The sequence below is a fragment of the Acromyrmex echinatior genome, chromosome 2 (genome assembly GCF_024713525.1).
Source record: "Acromyrmex echinatior isolate Ae372 chromosome 2, ASM2471352v2, whole genome shotgun sequence".
NCBI classification, from domain to species: domain Eukaryota; kingdom Metazoa; phylum Arthropoda; class Insecta; order Hymenoptera; family Formicidae; genus Acromyrmex; species Acromyrmex echinatior.
The window spans coordinates 18,647,019-18,674,362 of NC_141853.1; the positions used below are offsets into that span (position 1 = coordinate 18,647,019).

Genomic DNA, 27,344 nt, shown 5'->3' on the forward strand with positions numbered 1-27,344 from the left:
TGATATAAATATCATCGCAGAGATTAAGTTTGAATAATTATAGACTTCGTAAATCGACAATAAACGCATGACATGACTGCTGTTGTAAAGTTATTATATTTTTGTCTCAATGAGAACTTTTTATTAATGAATCATATTGTTCTCGACGAATAGCGATCGATACCATGTTGAAATGTAAAATCCATAGAAAAAATTTATAAAACATTTTAAAATAGTGATAAATAATTAATAAACAAAATAGCTACAGAGTTAATAGATCTTCAGGAATAAAATTTTTCTATGCCTCACTAGATATCAAACGGACGCATTTTTTTCAAAATGTCGATGTACAAGCCGTCGATCTTTTTTCAGATTCTGTTTCACCACATCATACATCAATAGAAGAGGGATTGAGAACGAATACCACCGAACTCGATTCTGCGCTCGTATGACGCTTTTTCTATTTACTTTGGTTTTTTGTCCGAGACTATTCCTCTAGCTTCATATCTTTCTTATTTTTAATATATACCTGCTATTTCAATAACAAAGCATAAAGGCATACACTCTGTCAGCGCGACGTAACAATAGAAGTCAAAATTTTTGTCTCATGCTAACTTCCGTCTTAGTATAATCGCAAGATATACTTGTTGTAATAAACGAAATAATATATTGTACAGATATTATTATAAAAAGATATTAATATAATGATATCTTATTATATTAAATATATAAGTTAATTCTTTCAACATTCACGTAAATAGAAAAATATATTATTTTATATACAAAATTATTTAAAAGAAAAAATAGATGAAATTAAAGTGATTAAAATATAAATACACATATATATAACTACTTAAGCTTCTATCATTATTTTCTGTGAAAATTTTCTATATACTTTATGTTTGAAAAAATGTTACATCAGTAACAGACATTCTTAGCGCGTAGAAAACGTTTCCTTTTCAAACGAAATCATAAATTATTCCTTCGCAATATGATTATACCGAAAATATAATACGACATTTATGTTGCTTGCTGATATATGAGAAAATTTTTTTTTTATACAAGTATATTTCATAATATGACATATAGATTTTCGAAGAATTTGTTCCGTCATATTACTAAACCTATATTTGATAATACGATTGCAAATAATGAATAAGTCATGCGAGCGCAAAATCAATTTTTATGTTAAACATAAAAATAAAGTATGTAACTCACCAGTCGTCGAAGTCCGCAAACCGAGTTACAGGAATTACGAATGCACTTGGTAGTTTTATTAGCAGCACCGTTTCGAAAATATCTTGAGGTCTGAAAAGATGACGTGTTCTCGTCATTCAACAATTCTAGAAACGAAACGGGATGCAAATTAGCTGCTCTACGCACTTTACACTGACACGACGTCACTAGCACGCTGTCTTGTTGACGAAACTTATCACGTTTATTTCCACATATCACCACAATTCCGTCATAATATTTTATACCGTATAATGTTCATTTTCTCATAATATTTGTCATTAATAGCACACCGCTCATCAACCTCGAATATTTATATCCATGTATGTATATATATATGTATATATATATATATATATTTTTTTTTTTTTAATGCTTAGAATGGGGGATATAAAATTTATAGCATATACATAAGCATATACATAAGTTTTAACATAAGATCCATATTTTGGATTCCTATCTCTAGAAAAAATAGTTATATTATACGTTACGTTATTTCCTTGTTTATATCTAAAGTTAAATTTCTTGAATAACCCACATTTCTATAAGCAAAATATTAATCATTCTACTTTGATGCGAATGCATTCGTTGCTTTCACGTATTTTTTTTTTCACAAAATAAATTACATCAATAAGATATGAGATAATTCAATGTATCTTATTAAATCCGTAAGAAAATTTTTAAATTAAAACACGATATTTCAACACCTATACGCGCAAAGACGTCATTCATGTTGTGACATTCGCATTGAGAAATTCAGATTACCTCTGCAATATTACCATTCAATATAATCAAACATTACAATCGTTGAGCTTCCAGCAATCTATAAACGTAAGCTCTTTTTATTGGTTATTGGCCGCGGTCTCTTTCGCGCTTACACGCGAGCCCATTCACTGTGTAACAATGTCGGGTAGACGGTTTAATTGCGAATTATCGAGCCATTGCGAAATTCAATTGCCGTGTAGGCTCTACTCACGAGTCTCGCTCGCACGCGTCGCACACAGATGAAATCGTGCGTATAAAACACCTCGCTGATGTCCGACGCGTGTCCATACGATCTTTCGCATTTTCATGATAAAATTTGATTTACTAAACACTCATTTTATCACTACACATTTTATCGTACACGTTACGCTTAGTTTACATAATATATAAAATATTGGAGATGCGTATAAAAGCTGTCTTGCATAGAGACAAAGTTTTTTTCATATTACTATCTATAGTATCAAAATATAAAAATAATAAAAAATATAAAAATAATCGTGATCATTTACGATTTATCGCAAAAGGATCTTTAGTTGACAAATGGCAAATTGTATACAGAAAAACGATTTTGTTGAAGTATCTAAAATTTAGATAGATATAAATCTGAAAATAATTTTATTGGACCATCAAAATAATTCTACAAAATGCTCAAACTGGTTACTAGAATTTTTTGCAGCATTGCTCATCACGTTTTATTACAAAATTATATTAACGTTTTGATTAAAATGAAATAATTTTCAGATATGTATCTAATAAAATTTTTAGATACTTTAACAAAATCATTTTTCCGTGTAGCAATAAATATAATAATCCACTTGAATTATTTTATACTATTATATTGTCCTATCGGTACAACAATAGTTATAGCAATGTAAAACTTTTTAATAAAATATCTCGTTAATCTATATGTTTATGAATTGTATTTTGATTTTCAATTAATTGTATAAAAAAATGTTATTTCCAAATTAGATGATAAATTGTTTTCAAAGTACTTTTCAAATTTCTAGAATTAAAAATATAAAAGGGAATGCGAACACATGCAAGGCAAAAAATATTTCATTTTTAATTAAATATTAAAAAAAAAATTTTTAATTGAATGGTCGGAGAAAAAATATTTTCATTAAAATAAATTTTGTAAATCAATGTTCTCTTAATTTAACTTAACAAAGCTATTCAAAAAGTCAAAATTTCTAACAAACATGACAAGCATTAAATATTTTATTTTTTAATTCGCTATTCACAACGTACGATGTTTTTTTGATAATGATGAAAGACCTTAAATTTTTAATAATTTAGTCACTATGCTGAACGCAAAATCTATTCATTTTTTAATTAATACGATTATTACAGCACATTTAATTATAATAATTATTTTCATTAATATAATTACTTGCCATTTAATATTAATTAAGATAAACTTCTGACTAACTTTAAAAAGCCAATAAATTAAAGTATTAAAACATAATATTCCAATAATAAAAATGAAAATATTTTAAAACTGATTGAACTAAAATTAACGGGCTGGGTAAACCATTATTTTACGCTTTTATTAAAAGTATATATATATATCTATTGAGAATAAATCGTAAATTAATGATCAAATATAACAAAGGATTAAATCGTAAATTAATGGTCGAAAACAATAAAGGTTCTTATAACAAATCAATTCTTTTTAATTTCATATATACTGCACATAGCATTTTCCGTGCATTGCCCTGAAAGCAACGACCTCTAATTCCGGATGATTAATTAACAACAAGATATCAACTCTGTAGAATCAAATACCTTCCACCTTGTTGAATTTCAGAAACTAAGCTTATAAACGTTTGGAATAATAAAATGTAGCAAATCTGAGCTTTCGTCTCTACAGTCACACGAAATTTCAATTGATAAAAGCACTTTCGAATTCTCCACTACATCTCGCTAAAAGACACTCCAACCAAAATAATCCAACTAACTCGAAAACGCTTCGACACTCAGTTCCACGAATCCCAACGAGATAAAGCTACGAGGGAACGCAACCGTGATCGACAGGTGCTCCAAAAAGTTCGCCGGCAATTCCGCGATCTCAATCGATTGCAACGGTTCACTCAGCGATCTCGTGAAAAGGGCGTATCGATCGATTGCTCGCACACGATCCGGAAAGATGTACGTCCATCACGCAACGATATACACACGCGTTCGTTAGAAATACACGCACTACCGCGAAACCGCAAAGTGCTCGCGGACGACGCAAAAGGACGAATGAGCGGAAGCTCTGCGCTTGAAAGCTCGCAAGCCCCACCGCCCTTTCGGCGCGTGCGGACTAGAGCAAACTTGACCGATCGTAAGCGACCGACGCCGAGAGTGCACGAAGAGCCCGATGGTCGGGAGGGGTTTGACATATCGCTGCGAGATAATTAATCGGTGGAAATATAATGCCTGATCAAGAGTGTAAAGCTCTTGCTTTTTTTTCTCGCATGAATCCGTTATATGCGCAAAGCTGAAAAAACGAAGAAAACGCTTCTCGAACGAGAAGCAGCTTATGATGGAGTGATGTCGACTATTTAAAGTCCTTCGTAAAAAATTATTAAGCTCCACGTATTTAATTTTCTCGCACTTTTGTCCATTTTATTGTCTCTTTTTATGAAATTTCAAGTAAAAAAGAAACATTTATGTGAAAATTGTTTGTAAATATAAATTATTATAACATAAAACACTCTATACGTCCGTCTCCACAAAAATATATTTGTTCGTTACAAAATGATCAGTGTGTATATGTAACTTATAACAATTAACTTTAACATGTATTTACATAGAATAGTAGTGATTATACCTAAATAGTTAACCTATGTACGTAGATTGCTTGAAAGTATCTTCAAATTTTGAACGCCTTCTAAATGTATTACATCGTTACAATAACGCGCAATCCATTTAAGATACTTTTACTTTTCGCGTAGAAATAAAAGAAGACTGTCGTTGGATCGATAAAACGGAGCGACAATGAGATAACGTTTACGTGTCCGCTGGAATCCACAGGCAGCATCGAAAAGCTCCGAGTCTCGAAGCATGCTACCAAGCAGGCAATTGATCGGTAACCAATTTACGACTAGCGCCAACCAGCGACCTGTGGACGGTATTTTACGCCTCGTAAAAAAAAAAGAAAGCAAGCAAAGAGACGAAAGGTGAGAGCAAAAAAAAAAAAGATGGCCTGCTCCAATCGAATTCATTTCCATCCGTGCACAAGTACTGAATCTGCCGGCTTGGACGAGCGATTTCCTCGTGCGTAAAATTCATTGTCGATACCCTTCCGATTGATCGTGATAGTGGAGCATGGCCAACCAAAAGCGAGAACAAAGAAGCTTACCGAAAGCGAACGGAACGGTATCATCTAACCCTTCACTGTAAATTTTTAGTTAATCCCGCGAGCTGCGAGGTGATGTGCCTGATGTGACTGACAGTTAGAAAATGATAAAAGAAAAACAGAATAGATATTTAAGATAATTAAGTTACCATGACATAAAGTAATGTATTTAGGATTTGCGGACATGGAAACGTATGGGTAAAATGCAGCAAATAAGCTTTAGCGGAAGCTTCAATCGTTGATGAATACGTTCTTCCGTGGTCGGATAATTAAATACCAACCGTTTGTACAAGCTTTGATCCCTCCAATCAGTACGTTGCAACGTATTCTAGTAAAGTACGCAATCCTCTGTATGCTTCAAAGTCTCTTACGCTTTCATGGAATAAATTGGAATACACTTTGAATGTTTAATGCTTAGACACCTACCAGGAAAAACCGTGTCCTTTTTTTTCTTCAGTTCATCCTACAACAATTTGGAAGTTCCCTATAATTTCTTACAGTAGATAATATTGTATTAAAGTTCCAGGCTAACTAAATAAAATTGTCTTGCTGCAGGGATATTACTCTTCTATAGAACATTCAGATCCTTTCCAATTATATTATTAAAATAATTTTTTAATAGATTATGTTTCCCTCTGATTTTAATATATTAAAATGATAATAATTTTCAATAACATATATTGAAATACTAATAAGCAAAAATTGAATAAATAATTTTATTACAGACATAAAATAAAACAAAATTATTTATATTTCTTTTTTTTTTAAGAAAAGATTAGAATCGATCGAATCATTGGTAAAATACGTTAGATTAATTAACAGCGCATACAACACAAGACATCTACTATAATCTTATTATTTTTTTTTTCCTTGAAAATTGCGTCGGCCATCTGAAGCCCTTTAATTTCACAAAGTAACACATGAACGTGCGTTTGAGGCGGAACGAGGCCGAGGCCGGCGGCGATGCGCTTCGCTCATCAGGACCGGTATAACCATGATACTAGAGTTACTCGTCAAATATTTACCCCGAGTGATGCTGGCGCCAGGCAAGTGGTATCCCAGCTGATCCAGCTTCGGCGAAGCGAGAATACGCAGCGTGAAAAATGTTCCATTTAATTGTTGATAGATAGGTGAGCGGACTTTCGCCGCAATTGAATAACGTCTTTACGTTCAAAGGCAACGGACCTCTCGCAAAACGCGTTCAATTATTATCGTTTCATCTTGAACCTCGTTTTTCTCAAGAGCATTTGCTGAAGAAATCTGATGCGATAGCAGTCTATACGAGAAGTCAAGATTTATTGTAGAAAATACGATAAAAGTGTTTATAAAAGATACACTTCTTAGTTATTGCTGCAATTAATAAACAAAACTAAACATGAATAAAATAATAAGTACATTAATATTGCAAGTTGTTTACAACTGCAATATAATGTAATTACATGTGTTTTAATCAGTATACATTCTTATGCTTTAATCAATGTATACAATTCTTTGTGTGTGTGTGTGTGTGTGTGTGTGTAATATTGTTAGAATACACTGAGAGAAAAATAAGAATATCAATATCTTCAAAATAGGAACATCAATTATTCATAATCAATAAAAACAAATATAATATAAGTAGAGAGAAAACAGTTGGCATAAAAAAAAGAAATAATCTAATCTATTTAATTAAATATAATATATTAACTTTTAAAAATTAATTTTTACTGTAATTATTATCAAAGAATTATTTAAAAATATCGTATACTGTCCTACAATACATCATATCAATGAAATATTTTATATTTATCTTATTAACATTATATTAAAAAATATGTATGTATTAGACACATAAAACTATATGTAATTAAATAGTTTGCAACATAAATTTTGAAATGTTCAATAAAAATTCAATAAAACAATTTCAACTCCATTATAACTCGGATTGATGTAATCCACATCCATTAACAAAGTAAATTTACTTTACTTTCTTTAAATAATATTTCAAAAAAAAAAAAGAAAAATAATATAATAGTGTACTGATAAACCACATTTAAGGAACATGATGTTGTTACGCAAAACTGAGAGTCGTACATAAGGTATATCTTATTTGTTAATTCACAATACATTTAGTCAATTATTTTAATGTTTGAAAAACGTATGACAAGCTTTCCAATTAGCATTAATTATAAATCATAAGCTAATAGTCAGTAAAATTACAAGCAAGTAATCAGCACAATCTCTAATTAATTGTTTCCCTATTGATTGGTTTTGTCGTATCCTTGCTGTATACGCGTACTCCATTTTCGCCTGTTACGCCATAATTAGCGAAATGAGTATTAGTGTAATATACATTCAGTAAAAGAACATATATCAATTTAACTAGTGCACGTGTAAACATATTTAAACAAAATATAACAAAACAAAATACATCAAAATATAACAAAAAGTTAATATTACAAATTTCGATTATCAAAAATATAAATACTACTCGCACACATAACTAATTGAGTTTTTGTTTCAAAATGTAATATAAGAGAATAAAGAGAATAGAGAAAGCTCGCTATAAGCGGTCCGACCGTGGAAACTCAGTTTAACCGCAAGAATAATAATTAATTGATATGGTTCTCCAGCCAAAGCATCGCCCAAACGTTCAACTGGCAAGACCTCGTTAAGGGAATTAAATTCGGTGATGCAGACTGGATTATAGCGGTTTCCAATTGGACACTAAGTTAATGCCAGAGATTAGCGGTGGAATCTTGCGATAGTAATGGATGTTCTTCTCATCGAAATCAGCGATAAAAATTTTACTTTTGCCACACAAAACATTAAAAATGATTCGCAAATATTAAACACCATCGACATTAAATGCCCTTGTGAAAATCGATTGCATCGCTACACATATACACATGCATAATATTAAATAAGACAATAGCAATATCAAATATTTCGTTGATGTGATAAACAAATACGGTATACATTTTTTTATTCCAATTACAATAATCATTTTTGGAAAATATTGTTTATTTTTATATAATTTATATTTCTATGGCTAAATATCGATACTTTATATCGAATGAAAGGGTAATAGGGAATGGCTTTAGTTAACGACCGTTTAAGGGATGGTAGTAGTCGGGGATGGCTCCGCGCTCCGTGACTGAGAAGGGACGTATGGCCCCGAGGGTTAATAGATGGCCAATGTCCTTGCAGACCGAGGTCAGACACTGTGTCACCCTCTCGTCATTACAAATGCAGATTGGACCTCCTGCCATTACCTTGTTCCCTATCTAATCGTTGTCATCGGGAATGACTACGGACGCACAAAAAAAAATTATCCGTTGGCCCGGCTTTCAATCAGGATTTGAGCCAGTACATTGACCAACGTTGCCACGGAAAGCCGAATTTGTCGCGCCTCATAGATTGACGATGCGCGTTAAAAGCTCGTTCTTCGGAGTCCCGTGATCCCGCTGAATGAGAAACGATAGAGATGACTAACGAGAAAGCTGCTGGGTGATACGTTTTTAAAACTGGATAGATTGACATTTTCAAATTGGCATCCGCCCCCCCCCCCTCACACATACACACACACACACAAATTTTTTTTTATATAACTGCAAATAACGGCAAATTAAACAAAAATTCAAGAGGCTGTTCCAATTAATAAACACACTAACATCCATGAAAATAAAAATTATGAAAAATAAATATTTATCAATAATCGATATAAAATTGTATTATTCGATATGAATTATTAACATAATTAGACGAAATAAGATTTCTTAATTCTTTTAATGCACATATTATATTTAAATTAACATTTTAATTTGTAGAGAATATGCGCAATTGCTGGTCATATTTGAGTTTAATGACCGTAGATAAAAGAATGTAACACAAAAACTACGAGATGCAGCAATTTTCTGGCTGCGTAGTTGTGAAAAATGACCACTGACAACATTTTCGTGAACTACTAACAATAATGAGGGAACACGGATGTAGAGGCCGTGTAGGTAGGTTGTTATACATGTACCGACCAATGAACGTGACAGATGCATCGTACCGACAAGACTCGAATACTCAATGCTTGACGAGCTACTCAATCGAGCACTCGATACGCTTGATATTCCCAATAATTAGCAATAGCCATTACAAGTGGAAAACATCACATCATACATCTATATATAGTGTATACTTTACATACACACATATATATATATATATATATATATACAGTATATGTTCCTATATTTAATAAATTCATATAAAGTAATAACTACTATTTATTAATCTACAATTAACATGTCACGTGAGCTAAATTTTTGTTTACAGAATTATTTTAACATATAATATTTTTAAAACTAAAAGCACTTAAAATTTCCAAATATTTGAATGTTCATTTAAAAAAAATATAAAATATTAATATTATAGACGTACAGTATATTTAATACATTATACTTGTATTACACAAAATTGTACGAATAACATAACGCAAGTTCTCGTCTGAGATTACGTAGGTACAGCTTGCTTTAGAAATTCGATGCCATAAAGGACAGGCGCGCAGACCTTTGAAATGACCAACACGATGAGAACGTGTACCCACTATTGCACCATTAACCTTTGCTGAGGGTAACCTCCTTCATTAACCGTCTGGCTAAACCAAAACTAGTTGCACCGATTCTCTGAAACGATAACCACCATGATGTTAATTTTTTTCGTTATTCGAACGATCATTTACAGTCGAGATTATAATATTGCATCCACTATAGTCCATTATACTACGATTGAAACTTCGTTCCTAGGAAATTATTATAGCGTTAACCAGTTTACAAGATCACTTTATATTGGATCGACTTTACCGAGAAATTCTAATTAATCTAATTAAGAACTTCTAATTAAAAGTCTCACGGAATAAATTAAAATTGAATATAAAAACAAAGTGTAAAACGAGAGTAATAATAATAAATATCTTTAAAAAAATCACACGAAAATAACTCATCAATTAATAAAGTCGTAGTAAAAATATAAGTTGTAAAATTTCTTTAATATAAATTTTTATTTTAAAAACGCACCTAATGCAATACATTATTAAAAAATATATTTCATAAACATTTTTATTTATTTTATCATTTTCCAAGTATTTCATCTTTAAATAAAATCAACTATATGCATTCATAACGATGTAAAGACTCACTATGCACTCAGTCTACCGATTCAAATCTATATATTTGACTAAAATTTTACGAAGCTTTTGAAATAGAAAATGATACGAGGAAATATGCCAAGGCGAACATTCGCACGCAACGATATTTACGCTCAGATAGTGAATGGATGGTTATAAATATGAATATCTAGATAAAATTTAAAAACAAATGGCCCAATATGTAAGTTTAAAGCAGTCTTTATAATGTTTTCTATAGAATAATACAATTCTGTACATGCAAAACAAACACACACATACACACACACACACACAAACACACACACACACACATGTATAGTATATGTACAAAGTAACGAGAAAGTAACGATTATATTCATTATCCAAAGAATGTAATTGCGATACTATTGCTATTACTAATAAGGAAATATGATATTGTTGTTATCAAATTAAAACAAAGTAACTATAACGATAATGGTATTACAAGCAGCGTGTTTCTTCTCAATCTTACATACACATAAAACATAATTAATTAGACTGAAATCAAATAATAGTTGCAATACAGGAACCATCTCATGAGGAGCTACCATTCACATTAATTTCTGTAGATTTACTAATCCTAAAGTTTTTTCCTATTTGTACAAAGTAGAATTTAACGTAATTTTTTTCTAACTGCACAAATACAGTTGCAATAATAGGATCAAAAATAATCATATTATATATCAATAAAATCATTCAAGTATGTATAAAACTTTGCAGAAAATTAAATGGAAAAAAAATTTCTGATTATAAAAAACAAGTTAAAAACACTGTTAGTGATCAATTAAAATAAAAAGATCAAATTGCTAAATGTTAAATCAAGATATATATATATACACAATATAATCTTGGAAATACATAAACAAGAACTCTCGAGATATATATATAAATCTCGTAAAATCAGTTTCATAATTTATAATCATCTCTAAAGATTGAACAGGCGAATAACTAATGCTGCAGTAGCAAAAAGCAAAGTTGCAAACTAAAGAGTATATATCGATTTTAGACGATGTAGCTCGTTTAGCATACATTTTTATATTTGCATAATTTATAATTTTTTTATTATGATTATATCCTTCTGCTAATAAAATTTCTTTTGCCTATCCTCCATTCTCATCGAAAGCGTGACCGCGCGCACCATCCACCCACCCTATTTCCCCTTCCCTTTTTCTACCGGCATTATAAATGGATTTTTCCATGCAATTTCTATTAGCATAGTTTTTACATAATTGCATACGGTACTGCAACCAGGCCGATGCCCGTGCGTAGTTATTTTACAAGGGAATAAATTGCTCTAGCGCGTACATGACAAGGATGCAGGTGAAAACTAAGCGAGGCAGCGCAGAAAGTAAAAAACAAAGAAATAAGAAGCGTAAAAATAATAACGAGCAACAACCCGCCGGACATCAGTAAGATACTCTTGTCCGTTTTCTGCATCGTTTCTCATAATTTATTAGTTTGAGTTAATGTAACTCGTCTCAAATTACTCAAGCAATTTCAGTAAGATAAAAAAGCAGATAAATTCTTTTCGTTTGCAATCTTTGAGGTAAATTTAAATCACTTACTTATTTAAATATATTATAACCAATATTATAACCAATGTCACATTAAAGAGAGAGTTACAATTATCATAATTTAATTATGATAATAATTTATAATTATTTTTAGCACCAACATACTTGTTAATAGCATTATAAATATAATTATTATTACTAATATTAAAGCAATTATAACTAAACTATAAAAATGGAGCTCCTGAGTATATTATTTTATTATACAATTATAGTCACAAATACCAAACATTTTTTTCTCAGTATGCAGTCTATTAAAATTAAAATTGATATATTCTGATAGTGTGAATCACAGTTTTAAGCTACGTAATAGACTGTAACTACGAAAGAGATTACTTGCAAGTAGATCATATGGAACATTGTAAAAAACAAGATTGAAGACACTAGATTTACTGGTTAGGAACACAGTCGTGTTATAAACTTAAACAGGAACGACAGTAACCGGCAGCGACGATAAAACAGAAATGAAGAACGAACGAAGTCGAGTTTTACGCAGTGCTATAAACTTCCTGTATTATCAGGATTCACGCGGTATTCACTACCGGCGAAATTATTATATAATACTGACTTTTACTATGCCGCGAATAATTTCCGTCTAAGCGTTTTCACGAGGCGCCATCCGCTGATCCAATCACAGCAAATCGATTCTCTCGCTTTATTCCGCGCACTCTTTGAAATCTCTCAGTCTATCTATTTCTTTCACTTTTTCTCTCACACTCCTCTCTTTTTTCGCATAAGTCTAAATACACAACCCCTTCTCTCTTGTTTGCTATTATCGATAATGAGATAGAAACGAGATACCATATCTGTTTTTTCCATACAACGGCTCCACTTTCCAGACTAGTGCATACTGAGAGAAAAAGCTCAGTGATATCGACAAAACAGGATGGAAAAGGAAGTATGTGAAATCGCTACATTTTCTATACGGATTCTTATATATCGAAACCAAACCGTTTACATTTTCAATTAAATTAAGCAATTCTCAATAAATGATATTACAATGAATTATTTCATAACATGTTCAGATTTAATAGATTTAACGGATAGTGATTGAGAAACAATTTGTAATTACGCACGTTACCTAATTATATAATAATATTTTCATAACATTAGTTAGCATCATAGTTGATCATTTTCTTAAAATTTAGTTGCTTTTAAGGGAAAACATTGTCTCTAGCTATGAGTAAATATACATCATTACTATTCGCAGATTAACTAATTAAATGTAAACATTTTAGCTGAATTATTTCTTATCTTTCAACAAATTGTCATGAGTGATAGACAAATGTTCGACAAAACACGATCGAACATGGTACTAAGACTATCGATGTCGTCGACGATATTTCGACAGCGAGACAAGGGCAGCATTGTCGAGAGTGAAAGGAGATTGTACGTTATAGGTGTGTTCAGGTCCTGAGGGAGTAGACAGTGAGGTCAGAAGCAAGATAATAGGGATAATAAATGGCCTTGGACCGCCCTTTGCAATTCACCCTTGGCCTGTACTGAAACCTTCCGTCGAAAGACACGCACCAAGCTGAAACCGCAATTTCCGTGTATCGGCTTTTATTAATATACTGTATACTGTCACCTTGTTAGAATGTGTGGAAGTTTCAGTATTCAATAATTTGTAATTTCTTACGAAATATTAAAATTAATAATAAAGAGATGCGATGATTTAATGTGCTTAATTGTTTTTGATATTGTAATTGATGTCTGATTTAATTGACTAAAGCAATAAGTCAAAATTGACGCTACAAATCTGGTCGTTCAAATTTAATTCAGATTTTTAACATTTTTACAATTAGCTACATCTTTTGCTAATACATACTGTATGCAAATGTAAAATCTTATCATTTAGATTTGTAAGATAACAGAATTTTATACATAAATAAATTACCCACAGATTTGTATATTACAATACATTTACATAAAGTATAGTTATCTGTCAGATGATTAAAACATATTTATGCTAAGTGATTCAGAAGTAAAATTGATTCATAAAGTATTATATCGTAATCTAATTACACATGCATATTATACATATCTCGGATACTTCATTAATCTTAATATGCATAATACAATATGAGTTTTCAGACCTAATAATGTATTTTTATCTTCACAATTTCCTTTTGCTTTTTTCAATAGATTATAATACATTTATCCTTCTTTAGGCTTAAATCAAACATTTTGCGAAAAATCTTTAGATCAATACCCTTACATTATTTTACTGAATTTTACACCGTTTTACTGAATTTTACTGAAAACAATAAAACCACGTTTTACTACGAAATTAATAGCCAGAAGCTAATAGTCATTGTCCTTGCAAAGCATCGTCTCATTCACAAAGGGACAAGGAATGGTTAAGTTGGCTGGAGAGTCGGATTATCACACAATCTGTACCTACTTATTTCCAATTTACAGTAGAAGAAAGTGCTAGAAGTTATCCTTATCTCGCGCCAATCCGCGAAGACTTACACCGGCTTCTGCGGGTATCGCAAAATCTCTCTAAATGGAAATTCGCTGTAGCGAAGTTTCCCCGCTTTCCTATATGCCTCAACACGTTGTCCTCGGTAGACTGATGAGCATGCACACGGAAACGATTCCGCTTGCTGCTTGTCGCTGCACAGTAAGGGATCGAGATAATTCCTGAGAATTTCACACATTGCTATGTCGAATTAAAACGGTCGTTTGTTAAGACGATAATATCAAAACATAGTGTATTACTCGGTATTAACGTGCAAATACATTACACGACTCTTTATCTCCATGAAAATAAAATAAAATATTATTTATATCCTTAAAAATACTAATTTTGGTATTTTTATACATTATAAAATTTACGAATTAAACTTACAAGTACTAGAAAGTTTTAACAACAATCAAAAATTTTAAATCCAAAATTGTACAAACTATTTACGATTTGATATTTGTTTTTTATTTATATGTACCATATATTAACAAGGATGAAAGATATAATTTTTCTTATAATACAATATTTAATGGTGTGTTATTTTTTTATTTACTAAATAAGCTCAATCTTGTCAATATTTATCATGTTTCTATAATGTAATAAAGCAGCATTAATGAAAAAAATTGATATTTTGGATGTAATGAAACCAAAGTTTGCACTAATAGTGAGTAAAACTTTAAAGGAGGACACTACTTTGACAAGTCGAAAAATAGAGTTGGCTTTAGCATACAATTGTGCCGTCAATCATTTACTTTGACAATTTAATTTGTACAAACTACGAGTTTATATTTTATTTGTAAAAATAAGTGTTAAAAATATTAATTTTTTTGGATAAGATAATATATAATTTATTAAAAAACCGTATTGTAAAAATCCTTCTTCACGGCTGACATTCTTCATTTCTAAGCATTTGAATAATAAATAATATCTTGGAATCATTTTTATTTTAAATATATATATATTGTATATATATCGCTATAATTCACACGAACACAGCTTTTTTAAAAATAATTTTCAATTGTAATTGTTTTCATCATAGGAAAAATCATATATCTCAACCTTTATTAATATATAAATTAAAAAACAGACATCAAATCATAAATCGTCCGATTTTGAAAATAAATAAAATTTTCAATCGCTGTTAACTTTCAAGTAATTTGAAATTTAAGTTATTATACTATGTAAAAATACAAAAATTACAGTATAATGTTTACATCATGTTTTCTGTGAGAGGAGAAAATGTCGCACTAAACTTACTTAATGCAATAAGAAAATTTTTTTATGCGTTATTATAAAAGTACTCTTTCATAGCACAGCATATTCGAATGAAGAATAGGCAAAGAGAAATCAGCGACGCGAACTATTTTCAAAAGCTTCATCAGACCTTATCGTCAAAATAGAGGATCCATTATTCATCGGCTACTTCGCAAAGTTTTTCTCATGCAAGCCCTCGGACATTTTAGTAAGTGAATTTTACTATGCAGACAAAACTGTACCGAAGAGGGAAATCGTATGGAATGTTCACCTATACTGCACTTTTACGACAACTAGCAACCTCTACAAAGAATTTCTTTCTTATCCACAACACACAAACATCAGCAATCCTTCCTTTATGCTCTATATTCCGGATATTCTTTTGTGACTTATCCAAAGATATATACACAATCCTACATTACTAAAAGATTTAATTAAAGCGCGGAATTCGTAAATTTTCATTTCAACTGTGAAATATAAAAAGTTGATACGATTTATTTCAACAATTACCAAGCTATAAATCTTGCAAAAGAGAAGACAAATAAATGTATAATATTCGAATGTATTGATTACGTCAATAGTCAATACATTCATATATAATAATTATATTATACATATATTATTTATATTATTCGACTAACAACAATTTCATATCTTAGAATAATAGTTAAAACAAACTTCTAACTATCGACCGTTTAAAGTAAAATATATCAGTGAATTAAAACGCATTTTTTATGTATATTTGTATATACGGTTATTTCAATTTTTTTTAGAAATAGAATATAAGTATATAATTAAAACGAACAATTTAAGTACTTCTTAAGACCGCATTATATGTGATGCAATATTTATTTTTTCCTTTCTTGTCTATGAGTATAGTTTATACTGATGATGCAAACACTTTTTGGTATTTTAGAAAACGTAGTACTACAGTAAGTACTGCAGTAGGTAACTTATTTTTTGTGCTCTGCAATCAAGCAGTTCATCTGTTCCACTCTTCTATTTTTAGTTCACTTAACTGATAATTTCCTTTCTCTTTATTAGTAAACAATATAACATTGTTCTTTAATCTTATTTTCCATCTTCATTAACGTACAAATAAAAAAGAACAAAAGATTAAATTACTTAAAATTATACCAATATGTTTCAAGCAATAAATCGTAGTAATAAGCTAAATTATCGTGTATATCTTATTGGCGTATAAGAAACCAGAACAAATAAGAAATACATAATATTAAAAAGATAAAAGATATGATTATACCAGTGATGGTAAATTGCTAAATAATAAATGGCTGTTATTCTACACTCTCTCTTTCTCTCTCCCCTCCCCCCCCCCCTCTCTCTCTCTCTCATTTCAGCTACAGTCGTTTATTTTAGGTTGCTGAGAGCTATCAGTTATCATTATGAAATTAGAACTTGTGCTTTCAAGAAAGTTTCAGTTCATATAGACCATAGATTACAGTACATACTAGAGATTATTGTCTAATCTTTAATAAAAACACCTAGACGAAACATTTGCCAATAGCAAATAGTTAAGTTAATTAGCGCAATGCAAATTTGAGTCTTAACCCAAATAGCTTGTGAAATTTACGATCGTTTCCCTTTCTTTGCTGCAAACGAATCTTATGTTTACATTGTAGTAGCTAGTTTGAAGAAATAAAACACTGATCTTCCAGAAACACGGAAACTAATTAAAGAAACGAGATAAAGTTGATGTGTTGTACGTGAAATAGTAAAACTAGCAATTAAACAAGTTCCAAATTTTCATTGGTTATTTTCGCGAACACATCTTATGTGGAGTAATTACTTATTGTTAGATCTTATATAGTAATAGTTTAATACACATTCTTTTTGTATTTGTGTATTGTTAAAAATCCTAGAAAAACAGGCGAATTTTAAAAACTATATATATATATATATATAAAAATTTGTATAAAAATATAAAAGATGTAATAAATTTAATAAATATATACAAGGTGACGCGCAATGTTATACCATTTGTTTATATATGACACAAATATTTATTTTTAATAAAATTCGCGCAGAATCCAATACAAATTGATTACTAAAGAAAATTGGATAATTAAATATGGACATTTCATGTCCTGTCATCAAAATATTGTAAACTATCGTATCATAACAATAGGAACCTGAAATATCTCTCCAATTCGTATTCGCCGCGCAAAACACTATCACCTGCTAACAAAGCTTAGCAGGCAAAGGTGAAATCGATAAATTCCAAATGGCATTGTATAGATGACCTGGCACGCGCCTGCGTCGAAAGAGAGATTTAAAAATTACCCTGGAGAAAATTCGGCGCATGGATAAAGTTGTTCCCGGCCGGTCAATCACGATCGTACTTCGAATGTACCTCCACTCGTTTCTCTCGGTCACACAAATGTACCGTACACGAACCACGTACGATCGCGTGGCGAACGACCGGCGGTGAATCGCGCTGGAAAACCGCGCGGCGGATAGCGAGAGCGGCGTGACAGGGGTACCGCCGGAGTAGGTGGGACATAATTCAGTTTTACGAGCCGCTGCTACTGCCTCTTCGTCTGCGTTATTTATATAAAAGTGCCGCGGAAACTCGCCGAATCGCAAGCTGAATCCATCGTTCTATTTATTATCGTCTACCTCGTTGTTGCTCGTACCGCTGTCTCGCTTCTCCTTCGCCAATAGGTACTACCCCACGATATCCGCGTATACAGTCTCTTTACACTCGCACACATCGAGACGATCGTCCTTTTTCTCCCCATGTCTTTTACTCACCATTGTGGCAAGTCGAGGACGGCTTAACAAGGAATTATTTATTGGGCAAGTTTCTTCGGGGAAAACTTCCGCTGCCGCAATGGTGGGACATGTGAATATATATATATATATATATATATATATATATATACATACATATATGTATTGGTTCGATTAAGTGGTCAGCAGATAACGTATAGCACATGAACGACTTTGAGCGGTTTGTTTGCGAACTCGTTATTTATAGCACTCTCTCATATATGGTTTACGTTGTTATTGCTTTCTCTTTTTTCATTGAAGTATATAATACATTAACCTTATTCATTATTTAAATACAATGCAAAAGACAGGTGTTTGCAAAGATAGGTGTTCTGCGAGAATAAAATAAATTATTACGCAATGTATATATAACATGTTTAAATGTAAAATAGAGATGGTTTGGCTATTATATATTACAATTACAGAATATACATACAATTTCAACTTGATCCTAGAAGTGTAAATGTTATTTACGCCGGTACGAATAATACAAGTGTTGCTGTGCATTCGTCAATGACGCTGCTCATTCTATTGTATTTTGTAACTCATGAATATAATATATATTGAAATGTTCTTATTGGACGAGCAATCGTTCCGAATTTTGATGTAATCGCATGAGTGCGCACCATTAGGAAATTCTATTATCCTTTTCCACATAATAATGATTCAGTTATACAAAGCATATCGCCAGTTGGAAGTTATTAGCATGGTAATAGAATAATAATTTAAATATAATATGACGCATTATTCGCGAAAGACAGCAGCGCAAATTTTGCAAAGAATTAATCTCTAGAATTAATTTCTCTTTGAGCTAATAATAAAATATCTGAATTATTATATACTCAATTCATTAATAACAATTGATACAATTTACAGCTAAAATTTTAAATAAATAAATACGTATTATAAAATGTAAAAGAGAGACTAATTGTAAGACAATAGATTCACAATTAAAACAATTTCAGTACCTAATTAATACCGCTCCCTACTAAAGCTATATTTCATTTCTAATTTCTTCACCAGATGTAATAGCAGCCCTTAGTACGCTATAAAAACTTAATATTTTGCTTAATAACGCAGATGTCGACGATACGTAGGAAATGGCAAATAACGATGCAATTTAGAAATATAACAATGTCTGTCCATTTAATCTCAATTTAAATGTTCGCATTACTCAAAATTATACGTATTATTAAAATCCAGATTAGAGAAAAAAATTTTTTTCATTTTAAAACATGCTCATTCTTGTGCAAGAATAATAATCTATATCGTCAAATAAATTTAGATTATCAAATAAAATTATATTATATATAAACATAATTGTAAAGAAAATCAAACTCTATGTGTATAAAAATATTATAAAATCTATTATTAATGAAAAGTAAACCTGCAATTATATATATATGAGAGACTTTCTTTAGAGAGAAGAAATTACACTAACTTACCAAATACGTAATAATATTGTTATTAAAATTACAATTTTCTTATAAAAACTTATTATTTTTCATATATTTGCATTAATGAATGATACAACATATACATATAGCAATATAGCTAATTTTCGCTATGAATTCAGACAGGAAGACAGTAACATAGTAACATAGGTCAGGCTACTTGAACTCAACAACTATGCTAAAACTTCATCTTGAATCAATGAAGTGATGGCAGGTAATGACGCTCGACGGAGTTCGGCTCTTCATTGCTAGCAGCACCTATCCTCTTCTGTATTGAGCACCGTCCATCCTCCGTCGACCTCACCATGAAATCCACTTTGACGCCATTGCTGAAGCTGAGTACCATCCTCGGTTCGAATCGAGGCGTCTCAGATATTGACGAACCAATTTCTACAATTTCGAGCTCATCGCCCGTCAGGTAAACGAAAGCGGATATTGATTGCGATTTTAATCGATTGTCATCAGAAAAAATAGAAAAATGTCACAATAATTAATATTCTAGTTTGCCGTTAGGTAACATATCATAAAAGTTGCAAATGATGCATTGTTACGCATTCACTTACAACTTTCTCTCAATTTCTCTGTATTCGCACAAATGATCATATTTCCGATTATTTTTCTGTACTGTCATTTTAACTTCAAACATTGATGCCTTCCTTCCATTGTTCGGTGATGATAAAGACAAACCATTATTGTCTTCTTTTGTCACCTATCGATCGATACGACTCAGTCAGCGAAATCGACTTCCACCTCGTTTGTTTGAATAAAAATGTACAGATAACAAAACTTGGCTTAAGGAAAAAAGTCAAGCTTTGACTTTTCATTTATATAAGCTTAGTTATTTTATATACAAATAAAATGCAGATTGTATACACATAAAAAAACATATACATGTATATTTCATATACAATTTCTCTGTTTTATACCTACTGTATAATTATAAGAATCGTCTAAAAAAAAAATCGAAGTTTGACTTTTTTCTTGTATGGAACAAAATATTTTAATAGACCTTTTGTATATGTATACAACATATATTAGTTTATCTATACAAAATACATGTATTGTTATCGTTCCAACACCCATTTTATTTTTATAAATTAAATTGATATGTGCCTTGTTTTATATTTAAATAATTAAAGATTCGTATTACATATGTCAATAAAGAATGGAAAAGCAATAACATATAAAGCGTACAAAAAGTATTATTTATTTATAATTATTTATTTATATTTATTTATGATATTATTTATAGCCATTTATATAAACTGTTTGTCAATCAGAATCATTCATGTGCCATGCGTTATCATTCACAAATTATACTGTAATGTTAGAATACAAAATCTTTTAAATAAATTACTAATCTTAAAATCTCAGTCTGCACACTAAGAAACATCTACTATTATCAAGCAACTATAGTATGCATGCATGTTCTGTAAAATATCGACTATGCGCAGCTTTTTTACTGACCATCGTGCATGCATGTAGACAGCGAGAAAAAGTTGGACGATAACGAGCACGCGTAACATGAATGCTTTTTTTTTTATTTTTGAAACTTTTTCCACCCCCTGCAACACACATGGAACGAAGAATGTACTATATATCGAGGTTGTGCACAATGCAGTCGTTTGAAGCAAGTTATTATATTTTATTTGCATTTTCTTTATTCTCTGCATACATTTTAAGCTCGCTTTTAATAATTTTACTGATGCTTCTGGATAGATCCGGACGATTTTTAATGAATGTTTTTACAGAAGTGCAAATCAGGAAATCGAAGCGGAATCTTTAAAAGGATGATGAATTATACGTTTCGGTTATCAGCGATAACGATATTGTATAGCTCTCGTAAATAATGATTTACATTTTACTCGCTTTTAAAATAACATTCGTTTTTCCATATTCGTGTAAGAGGAACAATTTAATTTTCCGCGAATTGAATAAATGATAATCAATTTTACAAATACATATAAAACTGTAGCGATAAATTTACATAACTTTGTCAACCAATGAGTATATCTTATCTCTTTTTAATCCAAATTAATGTATATTACAAAGACATTAATAAATTCTATTATATTAATATATTCTATTATAAAAAAATATAGAATTTAAATTAACTGACTTAGTACTATCAAAACACAATTCTAGCACTACTGTCTGGAGGGTTAAATTACTTAAACATCTAATAGCGCTACGATAGGTTTCAGCATTTTCGGTCTGTGCACGAGTTTCTTAGCCATGCTACTCGTTATCATGCAAATTAATTCCGACGATCAAACCATCGCGCTGTACTATCTACGAGCAAGCAAAAAATAGATCACTTAACTTGGCAAATTGGCCAGTTAGCTACTTTTAAATTAGCCGATAAATTACATTAATGATTTGCTTTTAACTATTTCATATACATCTTGCGTAATATACATTAATCCTGCTATCTCTCCAAAGAATTATAATCACCACATATTACATACAACGGTTATAAAAAAATCATTATTAGAATTTCTGTTTAGTCATTACATCTTTTATACTGCGCTAAAATATATCAAAATTAACGTTATGAACATAGCCCATTGTAATAATAAAATATCGATTAAATCAAACCATTCAAAAAAAAGATACGTTTTTTTACAAAATACATTTTTTAATCAACGCAAAAATTTATTTTAAAAAAATCTGCTAATCGGGTTACACTGGTAACGACGGTGATTATGTTTGCGAAATCCGAACATGCGCGTCACGTTAATCGACAAGAAAATCCTACTCCAATTTGACCCCGCACTCTGACGAAAGGGATGCTCTGGTAAAAGTTGCAATTAATCACGAGTTACGCGCTGATCTTTCTAGCGAGGACATAAATTAGCGCCGACACGGCGATTTAAGCGGCTTAATTGCTACCTAGCCAATAAAAAATGCAAGCTGTCTGCCGACTCGCTACGATAGACTACCCGGAATACGTGCGAAAATTTTCTCATATTTTTCCACGCTCTCCAGTTTTATTAATATTCTTGCTGATATAGAAAAAAGTAATTTCGTCGTAAATAAACGTTTTTCGTGACAATTATTTAATTACTTAAACTATTTAATTTTAATTACTTACTGCCAATCTATTTTAAGACAATTTAAGCAATAATAATGTAATTAAAAATAATACAATTTTTATATCTATATAACTCCAATATAAAATATAAAATAGGAATGTTGAAATCAATTATAATAGAAAATTAAATTATAAAAGAACAATACGTGCAAAATCAAATTATGCATATAATAATTATGCATATAGCATAATTCGAAGAATATCGCGGTATCGGGTTTATTCAAAAAATATTCAAATAATATTCGAATATGTTAAAATTTGAGTGGCTATTTGCTATGATCAATTTTGGAAATAAACGTCTCGCGAGATCACGTACAATTCGTAGTGGTTCGGAAAACTCTGATTTTTCCGATTAAAGGGACAATAGAGACAATATCTCAAGTAGCGCTCCCGTGGGCAACGAAGGAGAGAAAACGTGCAGACTCTCCCATTCTGCTTCGTGGTACAGTCCTTCCTGATCGAGCGTTTCCGGTTTCGGAATATAATGCAAGTCGCGTACCGTCCGGAAAATGAGCCCGCCTTTCTCGTTCTCTGATTGGAAAACTACGAATTGCTTCCTGCGGACGATGAATGTCCGCGACAAAACCGAGGCGAAGACGAGGATGCGCTCGTAAAGAAATTGAGAAAGATATATCACGTGTTCCAAGTAAGAAAAATATTTTCCACATATGTTTGCTGTCTACGAAATGAATAATTCAGATTAATGTCGTCAGGTGTTAAACAATTATTTTAATACATTTAATCCACTAAGATATAAACGCATTTACAATGTATTTTTATATTCTATTTATATTTACAAAACAGTTTATTTAGATATAGTCATATAATCGTGCGGACATGGAACCATTATCCATAACCATCGATACGCTCAGAACATTTGGGTCGAAAATCAGGGAACGAGCTAACGATATCGTTCGCCTTAAATCACAAGATCACTCGGCCGCATCGAACCCTTTAGTAGTTTCCTTAGCGGTATCGAGAGAGTGCGGAGCATCGAATGGTCCAAGTTATGACCTGCCTCAGCGCAAGGCCACTTTTCCACGAGGTTCTTTTTTTTCATTGGCAAGAACTTTTATACTTGACCTTATCGCCACCTCTTACCTTCTTCGGAAATAAAAAGTGGGAATAAAATGACTCGGAGGAAGCAAAGAAATGGGCTCAAGTAAAAAACACTTCCGACAGAGAAAGAGATATCATAGACGAATTTGGACAGAAAAATCTCTCGGCTTGGCCGTCTCTATTGATTGTGCAATATTCTAATAGGTGACACGCGAGGGAATTAAGTTATAATATAACATGTACATGATTTTGCTGCATTTACTACATGAACGTCGAACCTTGTTACAAAGTACACGTAGCAATCTGCATCTCATCACTAATATCCCAGGTTTAATATACACGTTAATATTATCTATTTTCTGTTGCCATTATATCAGTAATTATTTATATACATCAACAACGAATGCGGAAGTAACTCGTTTAACTGCGAGATGTCAAATAGAACTCGTTGCATTTCTTCGTACATCATTCTCCAAAATTTCTTAATCCAGGATACGTAGAACCATTTATCAACCTTAAAGTTTCGTGCAATACCGTTTGTCAAGCATGTCAAGCTTGTCATAGCATGTGTTCTGAGTAAACAATAATAAGATCAGTAATGAGCACAGGCGCAAGAGGAAGAGACGAGGAAATATAGTGAGTGAAATAAAAATGGAGCAAAAATGAAAAACCAAGAACTATCGTAGCAGCTTCGTTCGACGAAGATCCCGGCAAGACCTTCGACCTATCGCTGTGAATAACATCTATTGGGCTCTTTCTTTTATTTTACGCGACAGAGTTTTTTATTCTTATCCCGAATATTGACCTACAGGGAACTGTAACGGTCTTACGGATATTACAACTTAAGCTAGCATCCGTACAATTTACGAAAGCTTCTTAATTTTTTAATTTTTATTCTCAGCTTAACTCTTATCCTTACGATTAAAACTACATGAAAACTGTCCTTTTCTATTATTGTTACGTAAGATCCAGTTCTTCAATATCTACTAATCTACTCGACTCAACGATCATCGAAAGAGTTCTCGAAAATCTCTATAGTTCCTCGTAAAAATATATATAGATATAGATAAGATATGTACGTAGAGATAAGATGTGTACGTTCGTGCACGCGCGTGTATATATGTATAGAAACATACATGTACATACACAATATACATAAATAATACGATGTACCTATTGTTACGGTTAATAATCCGTGGATTCTCGTTGAAATGCTATTGTTAGAAGCTAATATCTATACATAATAGAGAATAAATTCATGTACGAATAAAATCAAATTCTTTATTAGCACATATACATATAATCAATTTAATTCAATTTTTCAATTAGACTTTGTTAATTGAATTATTAATCTTTATTATAAAATCTTTCGTACTCAACGATTCCTCATAATGCGGATATAAATGAAAATATTCATGCGATGAGATGTAACGTTACACTTATTATCATCAGCAATAAAATAATCAAACCGTTACCAAGCGCAGCGGTTTGATTATTTTATTGCTGATGAAAATAGGTGTGAATACAAAAGCACGAGCGCATCTGCTCGAAACTGTTGTAACAATCCCCAACCAAGAGAGACATTATTCATAATGTAGTGACACGTATTCTACAATATTTGAAATTGCACGTATAGTAACCAACCGAAGAGCAAATACGTAGTATCTGTAATGTCGTACGTTCTCCTTTGAGTACATGCCACAGAAAAAGAGATCTTTAGCGCAATGTCGTGGAAGTAATGCTCGACTTTTTCCCGTACAAAATTCGTTTTCTCCTTACCTGCCTTATCTACCTTCGTCTTTTATATCGAGTACTCTTTACAATCTATCGAAGATCTTTTTAACTTTCCCCCTCTTTTGTATTGCCACTTCCCTTCATACTCGCCTCTTGTAATAGTGCACCTTACCCCGAAGGTCCTTTGATATCTCTCACTCACCTAACAAAATGAAAGCATACTCTTGTTCCACAGTTGATGAAATCGACTTTCGCGATAAAATCACGATCACGGCGGAGTCGACGCGAGTCCTTTTTGAGAGGAGATTCCGTAGGCAAATAAGATTACGGTGACAGGACTTCAGACAACTCTGAACTCCACGCGAAGCGCGAAATGTGGAGTGACACGACTGTCAGTAGTTAAATAATTACATTATTCTTCGGACGCGTCACGCTCAATGTTTTCTTCTTTCTTTTTTGGAGGGGAGGGGATGAATAGTTATTTTATCTCAATGTCAAAAAAATAAGTCTTAAAATAATGAAAAAAAAATAAAGCAACAAATTTTTAAATATAATAATTACTGTATCCCAAGATATGTATAACGTAATAAAGAATTCACAGAATTATTTCATAGCAAAGCTGCGCATTTACATGTTTGATTTTTATATTCCAATAATAAATTCAAACCACTTGAAAAAGTCTTTAATCCCTATAAATGTATCGGCATGCACACATCCAAAGCTACACGGATATAGTCTCATTTCACGAAAGGTAAGACAACTCCTATTCCTGATTCGACATTCGGTATCCCCATTGATCCTGGTCAATCCTTCATTCAGATACGCAATCCCGATACGCCGAGATATCTAGAATGCCTTATGGACAGACTGATCCTGACACACGATGCACATTACACACGAGAATCGTGCAAGCTGATCTGCACCCTCTATATGGTCTTCATCCACATTGCACTCTTTCAACGGGGGGATGTTATTTTAAAAATCGTCCAAAGAACACTCAATCTTTGCAAATCACATTGCAATACCCAACAATACCTTTTTTACTGACAAAATTGAAATAATAACAATATTACTTCAAATAATATCTACATATTCTATCTATATTTATGTTCGCAAATTTATAATAATATAACTAATTATTGAAAAATGTTTTCCATTTGTTTTTAATTAATATCTATATTAAGAAAACAGAAAGTTTTATATTACATGAAATTTTCATATCATTAAAAGTCATCGCACAATTGTTTTAGTTTCGGGGCAAAACAGAAGAAAATTGCGAAACATGTATAGAAAATCAATAAATGGATACGAGAGTTTCATCGTTGTTGTACACCTAGTTGTACACCCGAACAAAGTACCCTGTCACAAGTACCACCGCGCGTAACATGCCGTCACGCGTTTCACGAATTTAGGAAACTCTTTCAC

At 31.6% G+C, this 27,344-nt stretch overlaps 1 long non-coding RNA gene across 3 annotated transcripts in view; it reads right to left on the reverse strand.

Moving 5' to 3' along the window:
• The window catches only part of LOC147910578 (uncharacterized), a 213,888-nt gene that overhangs the window by 146,226 nt on the left and 40,318 nt on the right, over window positions 1-27,344 (reverse strand). For 2 of the 3 annotated variants that reach the window (XR_015544251.1, XR_015544250.1), the window contains exon 2: window positions 1,198-1,287. This is a non-coding gene — a long non-coding RNA (uncharacterized LOC147910578). Of the gene's footprint in view, window positions 1-1,197; window positions 1,517-3,762; window positions 8,995-27,344 lie in introns of those variants that run through there. The other variant, XR_015544252.1, reaches the window with a different exon arrangement.